This window comes from Triticum aestivum, chromosome 5D (assembly GCF_018294505.1).
Source record: "Triticum aestivum cultivar Chinese Spring chromosome 5D, IWGSC CS RefSeq v2.1, whole genome shotgun sequence".
NCBI classification, from domain to species: Eukaryota; Viridiplantae; Streptophyta; class Magnoliopsida; order Poales; family Poaceae; genus Triticum; species Triticum aestivum.
In genome coordinates this window covers 542441872-542459620 of record NC_057808.1, presented here as the reverse complement: position 1 = coordinate 542459620, position 17749 = coordinate 542441872, and positions in this window count along the sequence as shown.

Sequence of the window (17749 nt, the reverse complement as noted above, 5' to 3'; positions counted from 1 at the left end):
GTACATTAGTCCCGGTTCGTGACTGAACCGGGACTAATGTGAATACTGCCCTGTGACCAAAGCCCTGTTTTCTACTAGTGAACAAGGGCAAAAGTGTTTGGAAAAGTAGATACGACGGAGACGTATCAACTCCCCCAAGCTTAAACCTTTGCTTGTCCTCAAGCAATTCAGTTGATAAACTGAAAGTGATAAAGAAAAACTTTTACAAACTCTGTTTGCTCTTGTTGTAAATATGTAAAGCCAGCATTCAAGTTTTCAGCAAAATTATAACTAACCACATTCACAATAACTCTTAGGTCTTATGTTTACTCATGTCAATGGCATAATCAACTAGCGAGCAATAATAATAAATCTCGGATGACAACACTTTCTTAAAACAATCATGATATGATATAACAAGATGGTATCTCGCTAGCCCTTTCTGAGACCGCAAAACATAAATGGAGAGCATCAAGGACTGACTAGACATTGTAATTCATGGTAAAAGAGATCCAGTCATAGTCATACCCAATATAAATTAATAGTAATGGATGCAAATGACAGCAGCGCTCTCCAGCTAGTGCTTTTTAATAAGAGGGTGATGACTCAACATGAAAGTAAATAGATAGGCCCTTCGCAGAGGGAAGCAGGGATTTGTAGAGGTGCCAGAGCTCGGTTTTAAAGCAGAGATAAATAATATTTTGAGCAGCATACTTTCATTGTCAACATAACAACCAAGAGATGGCGATATCTTCCATGCTACACACATTATAGGCGGTTCCCAAACAGAATGGTAAAGTTTATACTCCCCCTCCACCAACAAGCATCAATCCATGGCTTGCTTGAAACAACGAGTGCCTCCAACTAGCAACAGTCCCAGGGGGAGTTTTGTTTGCAATTATTTTGATTTAGTTTGCATAAAGCATGGGACTGGGCATCCCGGTGACCAGCCATTTTCTCGTGAATGAGGAGCGGAGTGCACTCCTCTTGAGTATAACCCGCCTAGCATGGAAGATACGGACAGCCCTAGTTGATACATGAGCTATTCGAGCATACAAAACAGAATTTCATTTGAAGGTTTAGAGTTTGGCACATACAAATTTACTTGGAACGGCAGGTAGATACCGCATATAGGAAGGTATAGTGGACTCATATGGAATAACTTTGGGGTTTAATGGATTGGATGCACAAGCAGTATTCCCGCTTAGTACAAGTGAAGGCTAGCAAAAGACTGGGAAGCGACCAACTAGAGAGCGACAACAGTCATGAACATGCATTAAAATTAATAAACATTGAGTGCAAGCATGAGTAGGATATAATCCACCATGAACATAAATATCGTGAAGGCTATGTTGATTTGTTTCAACTACATGTGTGAACATGTGCCAAGTCGAGTCACTTAAATCATTCAAAGGAGGATACCACCCCACTATACCACATCACAACCATTTTAATAGCATGTTGGCACGCAAGGTAAACCATTATAACTCATAGCTAATCAAGCATGGCATAAGCAACTATGATCTCTAATTGTCATTGCAAACATGTTTATTCATAATAGGCTGAATCAGGAACGATGAACTCATCATATTTACAAAAACAAGAGAGGTCGAGTTCATACCAGCTTCTCTCATCTCAATCAGTCCATCATATATCATCATAATTGCCTTTCACTTGCACGACCGAACGATGTAAAAATAATAAGAGTGTACGTGCATTGGACTAAGCTGGAATCTGCGAGCATTCAATAAACAGGAGAAGACAAGGCAATATGGGCTCTTGGTTAAATTAACAATAATGCATATTGTTTGATGAAGTTTTGTACTAAAAAAAGAGAGGTTAAATAAGTACTAAAAAAGATACAGCTCAACTCTTTTTCCTCTCTCTTACATGACTAATTGCTTAATTGTTATTATTATTATTATTATTTTTTCTGAAGAAAGGGAATTTTCGGGAGTACAGGATAAACAGGGAAGAGTATATGTACACACATGGTGGACTAGTGCATGCACGAATTAGCTAATATCTTGATTGATCTTGTACGTGGTGCATGGCAATTTTGCCTACGTACATACATGCACGCGTGAGGACGGCAATATGTACAGCGAAAATATATGCCTCGGTTATACGTGGGGGCCGCGACGACGGACATACAAATAAGCATATGAACACCCGCACATATGATGGATTGATCAATATATTTTTGAGGTCTAGATGTGCACTCGAAGGTCTCGCGGCTGGTGCAAGACAAGTTGAAGCTGTTACATCAAGCATTGGTGGAGTCCAACGAGGACCGAGCGAAGGACTGCAGCATATACACCAAGGAGGCTGTGGTTAGCTAGCCTCATCAGTGTTGGAAGCGGATACAATGCAGCTCCATGGCCAGTATGAAGCAAAGACCCAGCAAGTAAAAGTAAAAAAGGAGATATATCACAAAAGCTATTATTTTTATTGATCGAGGATACAAAAGTTCACTGGGACTAATCAAACTATGTTCTGGATGAGCTAAGACAAATTATATTTAACTAAGATAGAACTTATTTGAACTAAGTGCAGTTTTTGCAGAGCAGTCCATGATCTCTAGCCCGCTCCCTCACTCAGGAGCTTTGTATGCTAGGATCGTCGCGATCTCCGGAAGCGTTCCGCCGGCGGCCAGGAAGGCAGCCGCCTCCGCACGGCGTCTTGTGTACGACTCGGCCACCTGTGATGAACTCCGGACCACATCTTCATGAGCTTCAAGATGGCGGGAGCTAGAAGTCATCATGTCAGCTAGGACGCCTGTGCACTTTTCAACCAGTGCCGCCATCTCTGTTTCTTTCTCGTAGAGGGCCTTGTACTCCTCGGCAAGTTGCTGATGTGTGCCGGCAAGCATACGATGTTCTTCAGCCAACTTCTTTTGTCTGTTGCAGATGGAGGCGAGGTCAGCAAGGCGTCCCTCTAGGCGTGGCCCTTCCTTCTCGAGGCGACGAAGTCCTTGAGTGATCCCCGCATGAGCTGCATCAAGTTTCTCCAGCAGAGATGGCACTTGAGCCGGCGCGGGTGTCGATGTGTGGGAAGTGCCAAGACCACCTTTTCCCCCGAGACGAGCCACCACCGCTTCAAGATGGCGAATCAGAATCTCGAGGTCTGGCTGGACCTCGTTCGCATATGGGATCTTCGACATACTTATCACAGACTCTATTTTCGTGATGGTTAGCTCCTCATTGATCGGCTGCTCCCTTAGCGCCTCTTGTATATCTTTGAGTCCTATTGAGATGTACTTTGCTGCTATTCTGGGCGGGAGAACAAGGCTTGGCGTTGAGATGTTACTAGTTGGAGGGACTTTGAGCTTCTCGAGCAGAGTGTTTTCTCCAGCAAGGATATTCTGGTGTTGCTCAATTAAGATACGGAGCTCCTTTGCCTCAGGGGAATAAAAGCCTTCTAGATTAGTTGATTTGCTGGAGACATCTAGAAAGGCGACAAAAAGAGAAAGTGTCAAGAAAGCATAAAAAATCAAATCATGCAAAGGTGGCGGGGGTACTATGCACGTACCGCAAGTAGACGGCCTTGGCTTCTTTGCATATAAGAGCCACTTCAACAATTTAATCATGGTCTTCTCCTATCGACCCCCAAAGAAAAGAAAAAAAATAAAACTATTTACACGGGAAAGCTCCCAACAAGCAAAAGAAGAACGGGAAATATTTTTGGGTTTTCTTTTTAATTACTACTACTACAGCAAGAAAAGAAAAACTAGCTAAAAGCTACACTAATTTTTTTGGTTTTTCTTAAGATTTTTCAAACACACAAGAAGAAAGCAAGAAAAAGAAAATAAACTAGCATGGATATTGCAGTGAAAAAGTATGAGCACCGACATCTAGTAATGAGTGTGTGAACATGAATGTAATGTCGGTGAGAAATACGTACTCCCCCAAGCTTAGGCTTTTGGCCTAAGTTGGTTTATTGCCACATATGGCCTGGCGGATATCCATAGTTGTAGCCGGGGTCGTACTGAGATGCAGCAGCTATCGCCTCCTGAGCTGCAGCGTGGCGGCGAGCTGCCTCCGCTCTCCTCTCGTACTCATCTGCCTCCTCTCTGGTAATAACATATCTTCCTTTTGCCTGATAATCAAAGAAGGCAGGAGCAGGAAGAGTAATACGGATAGCACGACGTCTGTCAAAGATTAAGCGATACCGGAGAGGTGATTCATTCCTCTCGACAAACTAGTGGTGGACCATAGCATTATACTCTAAATAAGTAGGAGGCAACTCAATATCATCCTCACGAATGTCCACACCAAGAAAATTAGCTAAGCGGGTTGCATAAATTCCTCCAAAGAAATCTCCATTAAATCTATTATGATGCAACCTACGTGCAACAATGGCTCCCAAATTATAAGATTTGTCTCCTAACATAGCACTCCTAAGAATACTAAGGTCAGGGACACACATGTGACATTCTTCATCCTTACCATTTATGCACCTACCTATAAAGAGAGCAAAATAATGTATAGCAGGAAAATGAATGCTCCCTATGGTAGCTTGTGCTATATCTCTAGATTCCCCCACAGTTATACTAGCAAGAAAATTTCTAAATTCAGATTTGCGGGGTTCACTAGCACTACCCCATTGTGGAAGTTTGCAAGCAGTGGTAAAATCCTCTAAGTCCATAGTATAAGATTTTTCATAGAGATCAAACAGGACAGTTGGAGAATTACGTGAAGATGAAAATTCAAACCTCCTCACAAATGAACTAGTGAGATAGTGGTATTGGCGGCACTTCTCTACCTCGAAGCTCACAAGATCAGCGTTACGCAAATATGTGTTAAATTCTTCCTTGATTCCCGCTCGATCCATAAAATTTTCTGAAGGCCATTCACAGGGTCGGACTGGAGCGTCCCTTGGTGGCTCATCGTCAGCATCACACATTGCAAGCCTGGGTCCTTGCTTCCTTGAAGAACCACCTTGGAACATTTTCCTAAGCATATTTCTTCCTTTGAAAAATTTCTGAAATTTTTAGTAACTTCAAATAAAAGTGAACCAAGCTCAACAAAATTGATAGCAACTACTCCTACAAGTGCCTAGAGCCTATATCAAGCATTAGAACTACTTGGAACCATATAAATTTGACATGCAAGCTCAAGAACATGGTCACCTAGGCAGCACAAATTTGCAATGAATAAAGCACTAGAAAAAAAACTAATTGGACCAATGGAGGAGTCACATACCAAGGAACAATCTCCCCAAGCAGTTTTGTGAGAGGTGCTTTGAGCAAGGAGATCGAAAATCGCAGCAAAATGAGCTAGAACTCGTGCTTGAGCTGGATGGGGATTTTTTTGGGAGGAAGAAGAAGTGTGTGGGTGCAGGAATAAGTGGAGGGGAGCCACCGTGGGCCCACGAGGCAGGGGGTGCGCCCTGTAGGGGTGGGCGCGCCCTCCACCCTCGTGGCCAGGTGCTTGCCCCTCCTGCTGTGTTCTTAGTGCCAGATATTCTCAAATATTCTAGAAAAAATTATATTTCATTTTCAGGGCATTTGGAGAACTTTTATTTTCGGGGTATTTTTATATTGCACGGATAATTCAGAAAACAGACAGAAAAATACTATTTTTTGCTTTATTTCAACTAAATAACAGAAAGTAGAAAGAGGGTACAGAAGGTTGTGCCTTCTAGTTTCATCCATCTCATGCTCATCAAAAGGAATCCATTAACAAGGTTGATCAAGTCTTGTTAACAACTCATTCCGAATAACATGGAACCGGAGAAATTTCGAATAACACTATGTTACCTCAACGGGGATATGCACATCCCCAATAATAAGAATATCATATTTCTTCTTGACAGTAGGAAGGGGAAATTCAAAACCTCCAAAAATAATTGATGGAATTTTTCCAATAGAATTGATACTGTGGACTTGAGGTTGTTTCCTCGGAAAGTGTACCGTATGCTCATTACCATTAACATGAAAAGTGACATTGCCTTTGTTTCAATCAATAACAGCCCCTGCAGTATTCAAAAAAGGCCTTCCAAGAATAATAGACATACTATCGTCCTCGGGAATATCAAGAATAACAAAGTCCGTTAAAATAGTAACGTTTGCAACCACAACAGGCACATCCTCACAAATACCAACAGGTATAGCAGTTGATTTATCAGCCATTTGCAAAGATATTTCAGTAGGTGTCAACTTATTCAAGTCAAGTCTACGATATAAAGAGAGAGGCATAACACTAACGCCGGCTCCAAGATCACATAAAGCAGTTTTAACATAGTTTCTTTTAATGGAGCATGGTATAGTTGGTACTCCTGGATCTCCAAGTTTCTTAGGTATTCCACCCTTGAAAGTGTAGTTAGCAAGCATGGTGGAAATTTCAGCTTCCGGTATCTTTCTTTTATTAGTAACAATATCTTTCATGTACTTAGCATAAGGATTCATTTTGAGCATATCAGTCAAACGCATACGCAAAAAGATAGGTCTAATCATTTCAGCAAAGCGCTCAAAATCCTCATCATCCTTTTTCTTGGATGGTTTCGGAGGAAAAGGCATGGGTTTCTGAACCCATGGTTCCCTTTCTTTACCATGTTTCCTAGCAACAAAGTCTCTCTTATCATAACGTTGATTCTTTGATTGTGGGTTATCAAGATCAACAGCAGGTTCAATTTCTACATCATTATCATTACTAAGTTGAGCATCATCATGAACATCTTCATTAACATTTTCATTAGGTTCATGTGCATTACCAGATTGTGTTTCAGCATCAGAAATAGAAATATCATTTGGATTCTCAGGTGGTTCAGCAATAGGTTCACTAGAAGCATGCAAAGTCCTATCATTTTTCTTTTTCTTCTTTTTAGAAGGACTAGGTGCATCTATATTATTTCTCTGAGAATCTTTCTCAATTCTCTTAGGATGGCCTTCAGGATACAAAGGTTCCTGAGTCATTTTACCAGTTCTAGTAGCCACTCTAACAGCATAATCATTATTCTTACTATTCAATTCATTGAGCAAATCATTCTGAGCTTTAAGTACTTGTTCTACTTGAGTGGTAACCATAGAAGCATGTTTACTAATGAGTTTAAGTTCACCTTTAACATTAGCCATGTAATTACCCAAGTGTTCAAGCGTACCGGAATTGTATTTCAATTGTCTACCAAAATAAGCATTGAAGTTTTCTTGTTTGACAATAAAATTATCAAACTCTTCTAAGCATTGTCTAGCAGACTTATAGTGAGGAATATCACCTTCATCAAATCTATAGAGAGAATTTACCTTTACTACCTGTGTCGGGTTTCAAGACCATGAGCTTATTCAATAGATAATGGATTAGGATCACAAATTTCTTCAACAGGCGGTAAATCAAGACCATGTATTTCTTCAATAGGAGGTAAATTCTTAACATCTTCAGCTTTAATACCCTTTTCTTTCATAGATTTCTTTGCCTCTTGCATATCTTCAGGACTGAGAAATAGAACACCTCCCTTCTTCGGAGTTGGTTTAGGAATAGGCTCAGGGGTTGACTCAGGAAGTGTCCAATTATTTTCATTTGTCAACATATTATTCAATAAAATTTCAGCTTCAGCCGGTGTACTTTCCCTGAAAACAGAACCAACACAACTATCCAGGTAATCTCTGGAAGCATCGGTTAGTCCATTATAAAAGATATCAACTATTTCATTTTTCTTAAGAGGATGATCAGGCAAAGCATTAAGCAATTAGAGAAGCCTCCCCCAAGCTTGTGGGAGACTCTCTTCTTCAATTTGCACAAATTATATATTTCCCTTAAAACAGCTTGTTTCTTATGAGCAGGGAAATATTTAGCAGAGAAGTAATAAATCATATCCTGGGGACTATGCACACAACCAGGATCAAGAGAATTAAACCATATCTTAGCATCACCCTTTAATGAGAACGGAAATATTTTAAGGATATATAGGTAGCGAGATTTCTCATCATTAGTGAACAGGGTGGCTATATCATTTAATTTAGTAAGATGTGCCACAACAGTTTCAGATTCATAGCCATGAAAAGGATCAGATTCAACCAAAGTAATTATATCAGGATCAACAGAGAATTCATAATCCTTATCAGTAACACAGATAGGTGAAGTAGCAAAAGCAGGGTCAGGTTTCATTCTAGCATTAAGAGATTGCTGCTTCCATTTAGCTAATAACCTCTTGAGCTCGTATCTATCTTTGCAAGCTAAAATAGCTAAAGCAGCTTCCTTTTCAAAAACATAACCCTCAGGAACAACAGGCGATTCATATTTATTAGGGGGAGAGTCTTCATCATCACTTTCATCAATATTATCGGTTTCAATAATTTCTTTCTCTCTAACCCTAGCAAGTTGTTCTTCAAGAAATTCACCAAGTGGCACAGTAGTATCAAGCATAGTAGTAGTTTCATCATAAGTATCATGCATAGCAGAAGTGGCATCATCAATAACATGCGACATATCAGAATGAATAGCAGAAGCAGGTTTAGGTGTCGCAAGCTTACTCAAAACAGAAGGTGAATCAAGTGCAGAGCTAGATGGCAGTTCCTTACCTCCCCTCGTAGTTGAGGGATAAATTGTTGTCTTAGCGTCTTTCAAGTTCTTCATAGTGACCAGCAGATATAAATCCCAAGTGACTCAAAGAATAGAGGTATGGTCCCCGGCAACGACGCCAGAAAATAGTCTTGATAACCCACAAGTATAGGGGATCGCAACAGTTTTCGAGGGTAGAGTATTCAACCCAAATTTATTGATTCGACACAAGGGGAGCCAAAGAATATTCTCAAGTATTAACAGTTGAGTTGTCAATTCAACCACACCTGGATAACTTAATATCTGCAGCAAAGTATTTAGTAGCAAAGTAATATGGAAGTGACGGTAACGATAGCAAAAGTAATATTTTTGGGTTTTGTAGTAATTGTAACAATAGCAACAGAAAAGTAAATAAGCGAAGAACAATATGTGAAAAGCTCGTAGGCATTGGATCGGTGATGGAGAATTATGCCAGATGCGGTTCATCATGTAACAGTCATAACATAGGGTGACACAGAACTAGCTCCAATTCATCAATGTAATGTAGGCATGTATTCCGAATATAGTCATACGTGCTTATGGAAAAGAACTTGCATGACATCTTTTGTCCTACCCTCCCGTGGCAGCGGGGTCCTAATGGAAACTAAGGGATATTAAGGCCTCCTTTTAATAGAGTACCGGAACAAAGTATTAGCACATAGTGAATACATGAACTCCTCAAACTAAGGTCATCACCGGGAGTGGTCCCGATTATTGTAACTTCGGGGTTGCCAGATCATAACACATAGTAGGTGACTATAGACTTGCAAGATAGGATCAAGAACTCACATATATTCATGAAAACATAATAGGTTCAGATCTGAAATCATGGCACTCGGGCCCTAGTGACAAGCATTAAGCATAGCAAAGTCATAGCAACATCAATCTCAGAACATAGTGGATACTAGGGATCAAACCCTAACAAAAGTAACTCAATTACATGATAGATCTCATCCAACCCATCACCGTCCAGCAAGCCTACGATGGAATTACTCACGCACGGCGGTGAGCATCATGAAATTGGTGATGGAGGATGGTTGATGATGACGACGGCGACGAATTCCCCTCTCCGGAGCCTCGAACGGACTCCAGATCAGCCCTCCCGAGAGGTTTTAGGGCTTGGCGGCTGCTCCGTATTTTAAAACGCGATGAATCCTTCTCTCTGATTTTTTTCTCCCCGAAAGTGAATATATGGAGTTGGAGTTGAGGTCGGTGGAGCGTCAGGGGGCCCACGAGGTAGGGGGGGCGCGCCCTAGGGGGACAGGCGCGCCCTCCACCCTCGTGGACAGGGTGTGGGCCCCCTGACGTGGATTTTTCTTCCAGTATTTTTCTTATTTTCCAAATAGATGTTCCGTGGAGTTTCAGGTCATTCCGAGAACTTTTGTTTCTGCCCATAAATAACACCATGGAAAGTCTGCTGAAAACAGCATCAGTTCAGGTTAGTTCCATTCAAATCATGCAAGTTAGAGTCCAAAACAAGGGCAAAAGTGTTTGGAAAAGTAGATACGACGGAGACGTATCAGGCCTCCCCGGTCTCCTTGTTGTCCCACTTATGCTCACGAATAAAATCCATGATCATAGAGTGGTTGGCACTCAGTCCGCGCTCCATCATCCCTTGACACTTGAAGATTTCCTACTCCACTGCTTCAAGCCTGGCCTTATCGCTCCCCTCCTTCTTCGGTTCTTGAACGTCCCGAATGTGAACCACCCCCTCACGCAACTCCATGGTTTAAGGGTGTTTCATCACCTCCAAAAGGTAGGGGTTGATAACCTTCTCAAAGAACTTGTCCTTGAACAAGCTTGATGATGACATGTCGATCTAGATCCGTAAAAAAAAATCCCAAAACAAGAACAGAGGAGAAAATTACGATATGGTGGTCAAAATAATGTGGAGTATATATAATGAAATCTTGAAGGAGAAGTATACGGGAGGAATACAGAGTCGAGAAAGTGCATGAGGGGCCCACAAGGCACCAGGGCGCGCCCCCGCCTTGTGGTCTCCTCGTGGACCTTCTCGGTTGTTTCTTATTTTCCTAATTTTTCTAATATTCCAAAACTGACAGAAAGTATTTTTACAGGATTTTTGGAGTCGGTTTACTTACCGTATCACATACCAATTTCTTTTTCAGGATTATGGAGCATTTCGGAAGGCCTCTTTTAGATGTTCCTCTAGTGTAATTACTTGAATAATGTTGGTTTCCACGTTAATGGGGGTACCTATAATATAATGTTTAATTTTTGCCCATTAACCAGCTTCGAACTAGTACCATCGGCGTTATTGATCTTGATGGCTCCGGAACGGTAAACTTCTTCGATGACATAGGGGCCTTCCCATTTGGAGAGAAGCTTGCCTGCAAAATATCTATAACAAGAATTGTACAAAAGAACTTGATCACCGACATTAAATTCTCATTTTTGAATTCTTTTATCATGACATCTTTTAACCTTTCTTTAAATAACTTGGCATTTTCATAAGCTTGTGTTCTCCAATCACCTAGAGAACTAATATCAAATAACCACTTTTCACCCGCAAGTTTGAAATCATAATAAGTTCTTTAATTTCCCAATAAGGCTTATGTTCTAACTCAAGAGAAATGGCATGCTTTTTCGCAAACCATTTTAACGGGGACATACCCATAGGATTTTTATAAGCAGTGATATATGCCCACAATGCATCATCAAGCTTCTTAGACTAATTTTTTCTAAATCTATTAATAGTCTTTTGCAAGGTTAATTTTATTTCTCTATTGCTTAATTCCACTTGCCCACTAGAGTAAGGATGATAAGGTGATGCAATTCTATGGTTTACATCATATTTAGCTAAGATTTATGAAATACACCATGAATGAAATGTGAACCACCATCATTCACTAAATATCTAGGGACTCCAAACCTCGTAAAGACAACCTCTTTAAGCATTTTAATGTATGTGTTGTGATCAGCACTACTAGTTGGAATTGTTTCTACCCACTTAGTAACATAATCAACAGTAACTAAAATATGAGGATATCCATTAGAGGAAGGAAAATGTCCTATATAATCAAAGCCCCATACATCAAATGGTTCAATAATAAGTGAATAATTCATAGGCATTTCTTTACGTCTACCAATATTATCAATTCTTTGACATTCATCACAAGATATGACAAACTTACGTTCATCCTTGAAGAGAGTAGGCCAATAAAAGCCAGATTGCAATACCTTATGCGAGTTCTATCTCCAGCATGGTGTCCTCCGTATGCCTTAGAGTGACACTTCCTTAGGATTTGTTCCTGCTCATGATCAGGTACACAATGTCTAATAACACCATCTACTCCTTTTTTATATAGATGTGGGTCATCCCAGAAGTAATGTCTTAAATCAAAGAAGAACCTTTTCTTTTGTTGATATGTGTAATTAGGTGGCATATATTTAGCAACAATGAAATTAGCATAATATGCATACCAAGGATTATCACGAGAAGTAGAAGCATTTATAACAGCTAATTGCTCATCAGGAAAACTATCATTGACAGGTATTGGGTCATCAAGAATATTTTCCATCCTAGACAAATTATCTACAACAGTCTTTTCAGCTCCCTTTCCGTCAACAATATGCAAATCAAACTCTTGCAATAAAAGAACCCACCTGATTAGCCTAACTTTGGCATCTTTCTTATCCATAAGATATTTAATAGCAGCATGACCAGTTTGAATAGTAATTTTAGAATCAATGATATAAGGCCTGAACTTATCACATGCAACACAACTGCTAAAAATTCTTTCTCGATAGTAGCAGATTTTTTTGAGCACTATTCAAGTTCTTACTAGCATATTGAATAACATTTAATGTCTTATCAACTCTTTGACCTAGAACAACACCAATAGCATAATCACTAGCATCACACATAATTTCAAAGGGTAGGTTCCAATCAGGTGGTTCAACAATAGGTGTAGTTATTAGGGTTTTCTTAAGTATTTCAAAGGCCTCTATACAATCATCATAAAAAACAAATGGGGCATCTTTTTGCAGGAGATTAGTAAGATCCCTGGAAATTTTAGAGAAGTCCTTAATAAACCTTCTATAGAGACCATCATGACCAAGGAAGCTTCTTATACCTTTAATATCTTTGGGAAATGTCATTTTCTCAATTGCATCAACTTTAGCTTTATCTACCTCAATGCCTCTTTCAGAAATTTTATGACCAAGGACTATACCTTCATTTACCATAAAGTGTCCCTTCTCCCAATTCAAGACAAGATTAGTCTCTTCACATCTTTGCAAAGACTTTATCAAGATTGCTCAAGCAGTCATCAAAAGAAGTTCCTAAACAGGAAATCATCCATGAATACATCAAAAAATTTCTCATAGAGATCAAAGAATATATCAGCCATACATCTTTAAAAGGTAGCAGGTGCATTACATAAACCAAAAGGCACACGACTATAAGCATAAGTTCCAAAAGGACAAGTAAAAGTAGTTTTCTCTTGATCTTCTTGTGACACGGGTATTTGAGAGAAACCAGAATATCCATCTAGGAAACAAAAGTGTGTATGCTTGGATAATCTTTCTAACATTTGATCAGTGAAAAGAAAACGATAATGATCTTCCCTAGAAGTTTTATTTAATTTCCTGAAATCAATTACCATCCTATAACCACTTGCAATTCTTTGTGGATAAGTTCATTTTTATATTAGGAACAACAGTGATGCCACCTTTCTTAGGGACACAATGAACAGGACTTACCCATCTATTATCAGCTATGGGATAAATTATACATGCCTCCAGAAGCTTTCATATTTCTGTTCTTACCACATCCTTCATTTTAGGATTCAAACGATGTTGATGATCAGTGAATAGTTTAGCATTAGGTTCCATATTAATCTTGTGCTCACAAAGGGTAGGGCTAATACCCTTAAGATCATTAAGAGTATACCCAATTGTAGCACGATGCTTCCTCAAAGTTTTCAATAGTCTCTTTTCTTCGTGCACTGAAAGGTTAGCATTGATAATAACATGATATATCTTCTTTTGACCAAGATAAGATATTTCATCGCGTTAGCTAGGCAGTTTCTTTAATTCGAACACAGGATCACTCTTAGGTGGAAGAGGGTCTCCTGATGTTTCAACGGGCAAATTAAGTTTAAGGCTAGGTGCTTTCCTAAAGAATATTCCATCTATTTTATTTCTTTCATTCATATGCTTATATTTTTTTATGGTCTAGCAAATATTGTTCTAATGGATCTATAGGAGGCACAACAATAGAAGCAAGACCAATAATATAATATTTACTAGATAATTCTTTATCACGAGGTTATCTATTAAACTTAGATAAATTAAATTCACGAGAAACATCACCAAACATAACCTTAACCTTTTCTTTAACACAATCACTTTCAACATTAACAATATTCAAGAAAGGTCTACCAAATATAAGGGGACAAAAGTATCTTGTTGTGATCCAAGTTCTATGAAATCAGTAGGATATTTGATCTTACCACACAAGAGTTCAACATCTCTAACAATCCCAAGTGGTGAAACAGTATCTTTGTTTGCAAGCTTAATTGTAACATCAATCTCTTCTATTTCAGCAGGTGCAATATCATGCATAACTTCTTGATATAAAAATTTGGAATAACACTTATACTAGCACCCATATCACATAAACCATGATAGCAATGACCTCCAATCTTAACAAAAACAATAGGCATGCCAACCACTGGCTTATTCTTACCTAGCATATCTTGTTCATTTCTTACTTGTTTAGCAATCCTTGCAGCTTCATCACAAAAGTAAATAACACGCCCATCAATATTATCAACCAAGAGATCTTTAACCATTGCAATAGAAGGTTCTACCTTAATTTTTTCATATGGTTTAGGTGTTTTAATATTACTCTTATGAATCACATTTGTAGCTTTAGCATGTTCCTTAATCCTACAGGGAAAGGAGGTTTCTCAGTATAAGTAGTGGTACAGCTAGATTAGCAGTATAAGCAATTGTTTCAGTTTTAGCAATAATTGGTTCTTCACGAATTTCTTCGATAGGTGGATGAAATTTAAACCACTTCTCCTTAGGGAGATCAACATGAGCAGCAAATGATTCACAGAATGTAGCTACTAATCCAGAGTCAAGCCCATATTTTGCACCAAGATTATGACAAACATTTGTTTCTATAAAAGACTTAACGTAATCAAATTTAAGATTTATACCTGACTCGTTACCTTTGTCGATTTCCAATCTTCAGAGTTGCGCTTAATTCTTTCAATAAGATCCCAGTTGAATTTGATACTTCTTTTCATGAAGGAACCAGTAGAAGAAGAATCAAGCATTGTTCTATCATTATGAAAAAGTCGAGCATAATTTTTTGTATAATCAATTCTCTCGAGAGCTCATGATTGGGGAATGTGTGCATCATATATTTAAGCCTCCCCCAATCTTAAGCAATACTTTCTCCTTCACGAGGCCAAAAATTATATCTATAATTCTGATCATGATGAACCAAGTGCATAGGATAACATTTCTGATGGAATTCCAGCTTCAATCGGTTCCAGCCCCATGTTCCAGGTTCATCCAATAGCCTATACCATGTCAATGCTCTTCCCTTCAAAGTTAAACGGAACAATTTCTTCTTAACTCCCCCTGGGATAAACCTGCAAGCTTAAACAATCCACAAAGTTCATCTATATAGATTAAGTGCATATCAGGATGTATTGTTCCATCTCCTGCATAAGGGTTAGCAGGCAGTTTACCTGAAGGGATTTCATAATAAATATTTTCATTAGGTTCAGTAGGTTGAGGAGCGGCTCTTACCACTTCTGGTTGAGGTGAAGATACCCCGAACAAGCCCCTCAAAGGATTATCTTCCATAGTGACAAGTGATGCTAAAATTGAGCACATAATATAAATGTTTCCCATCATTTGGAATCATATTATCTCAAGAGCAAGCAGGCAGCTTAGCCAACGGTGTAGTACGACCCGGTTCTTTTGGAAACAAATTATTGGGTTGGTATTATATATTCTGAATTCGTTTGTAAACAAATGTGGGGAGTGTGAGAGGATCTGCATTTATAAAGTTTACTTAGGTTGAGGTTCCGTTTCAAGACCCTAAAATTTACTAATTATAATTTTTATTTATTTCTTCTAGATATAATATACTATTTTCTGGATTCATGGGAACAAGTTGGAAGAGCTAACAGTCGTTGTTTTACACCAGTACAATTGCTCTTGAGAGGTAGAGCACTTGGAAAGTGGGTGCATTAAAGAGCAGATCAAGTGGGCTGAGGCCCTCATGGCTATGTTAGATGTTGGAACAACAATGATATGAGGATGAATGGAGTGATCTTAAAGGAGACCCTACAATATTTTTCTATAAAAAATTGCCAATTGTTGATGAAAATTTTAAATTGTGGAGATTGTAAGTCCACGATATGAAGTTTGTGTATGAGTAAAGTACTATTGAGTGGATGGATCTTCTTATGTAGGTGACCCTGAAATGGAGAATGCAGGCATGCCTTGATTTACTTTCGTCATCCCCTAATCTCCAAAAAGGTTTGGTGATGGAAGCAATCAAGTTTTGTACTAATCTTATGATGTGCGGAGATCATTGTTGTCACTCTCAAAAGTTCCATTGAATTTATTGATGTTATTTATTCCTTTGTTTTATTCATTTTATTACATTGTTTCTCTTTCATGTTTTAGCTTCTAGGATATACTATAGCCGACGAATGTTAACACCGAGCAAAAAATAAGTTGTACAGAATCAAATTTGGAGTCTTGAGAGGGAACGGGGGGAGAGTTAGTGTGTGTGTGCGTGAGAGAGAGAGATCTAGAGAGAGGGGAGGGTGGGAGAGAAGGGGAGGTAGAGAGAGTGCGGGAGCGCGAGATAGGCATCAATTATATTCATATGTGTAATGATGAAACTAAATTAAAAGGCCCAGGGGCCTTCTAGTAGTATCTATGGGTGATAAATTAACCCAATGGCACAGATTAGTATATACTACTATAATCCATTGGGTCGATAGAGCATATTTCCTTAAAAATCAATGCCTTACAATGGTTTTATGGAGAGTTTGTGAACACATTAGGGTTTCTTAACAAAAATAACACACTACCTATAATACATTCCTTATAATTTTTGCTCCTAGACACTGACAAAACGAAGCCTTGATGACCCACAAGTATAGGGGATCAATCATAGTCTTTTCAATAAGTAAGAGTGTCGAACCCAACAAGGAGCAGAAGTAATTGATAACCAATTTCAGCAAGGTGATCTTTGCAAGTGTTGTAAATTGGTGGTAACATATAATTGGATAGCAAGATAATTCGTAGCAAGTAACAAGTAACCAAAGTAACAAGGTGCAGCAAGGTGGCCCAATCCTTTTATTGCGAAGTACAAGCCGGAAGTTTCTATTATAATAAGCAAAGCGTTCTTGAGGACACATGGTAATTTCGCCTAGTCACGTTCATCATATTTACTTGATTCACGTTCACTACTTTGATAAATTGATATGTTGGTGGACTGGTGCTAGGGTCTTGCTCTTACTTGAACAAACAACCCACTTATGGTTACCTTGTCTCGCAAGCATCCACAACTACAAAAGAAGAATTAAGATAAATCTAACCATAGCATGAAACATATGGATCCAAATCAGCCCCTTATAGAATAGCGTATAAACTAGGGTTTAAACTTCTATCAGTCTCGCAACCCATCATCTACTTACTACTCGACAATGCCTTCCCCTAGGCCCAAGCATGGTGAAGTGTCATGTAGTCAACGTTCATATGACACCACTAGAGGAAGAACAACATACAAATCATCAAAATATTAAACAAATACCAACTTCACATGATTACTTATAACAATACTTCTCCCATGTTCGCAAGAACAAACAGAACTACACACAAATCATATTCATGTTCATGATCAGAGGATAATAATATGTGATTAACAATCCAAACATATGATTTTCCACCAATTAAACCAACTAGCATCAACTACCACTGGTACGTGTCAGTGCTATACAAACGGTTTTTAACCCCCTTTCCGCGACGGCATTTGGGACCGTCGCCAAGTGAGTGTGGGTGATAGGGGGTCCTTCCCACATGACCCAGAAACCGTCGGGGATATGGAGCAATGATCCAGAGGCCTTCCAAAATGTAATCGTGTGCGATGCAACACACACTAAATTGTTCTGCACGTGTGGGATCGGTGATTAAACGTTTCTAATGACGCAGTGAAACCAAACCGTGTG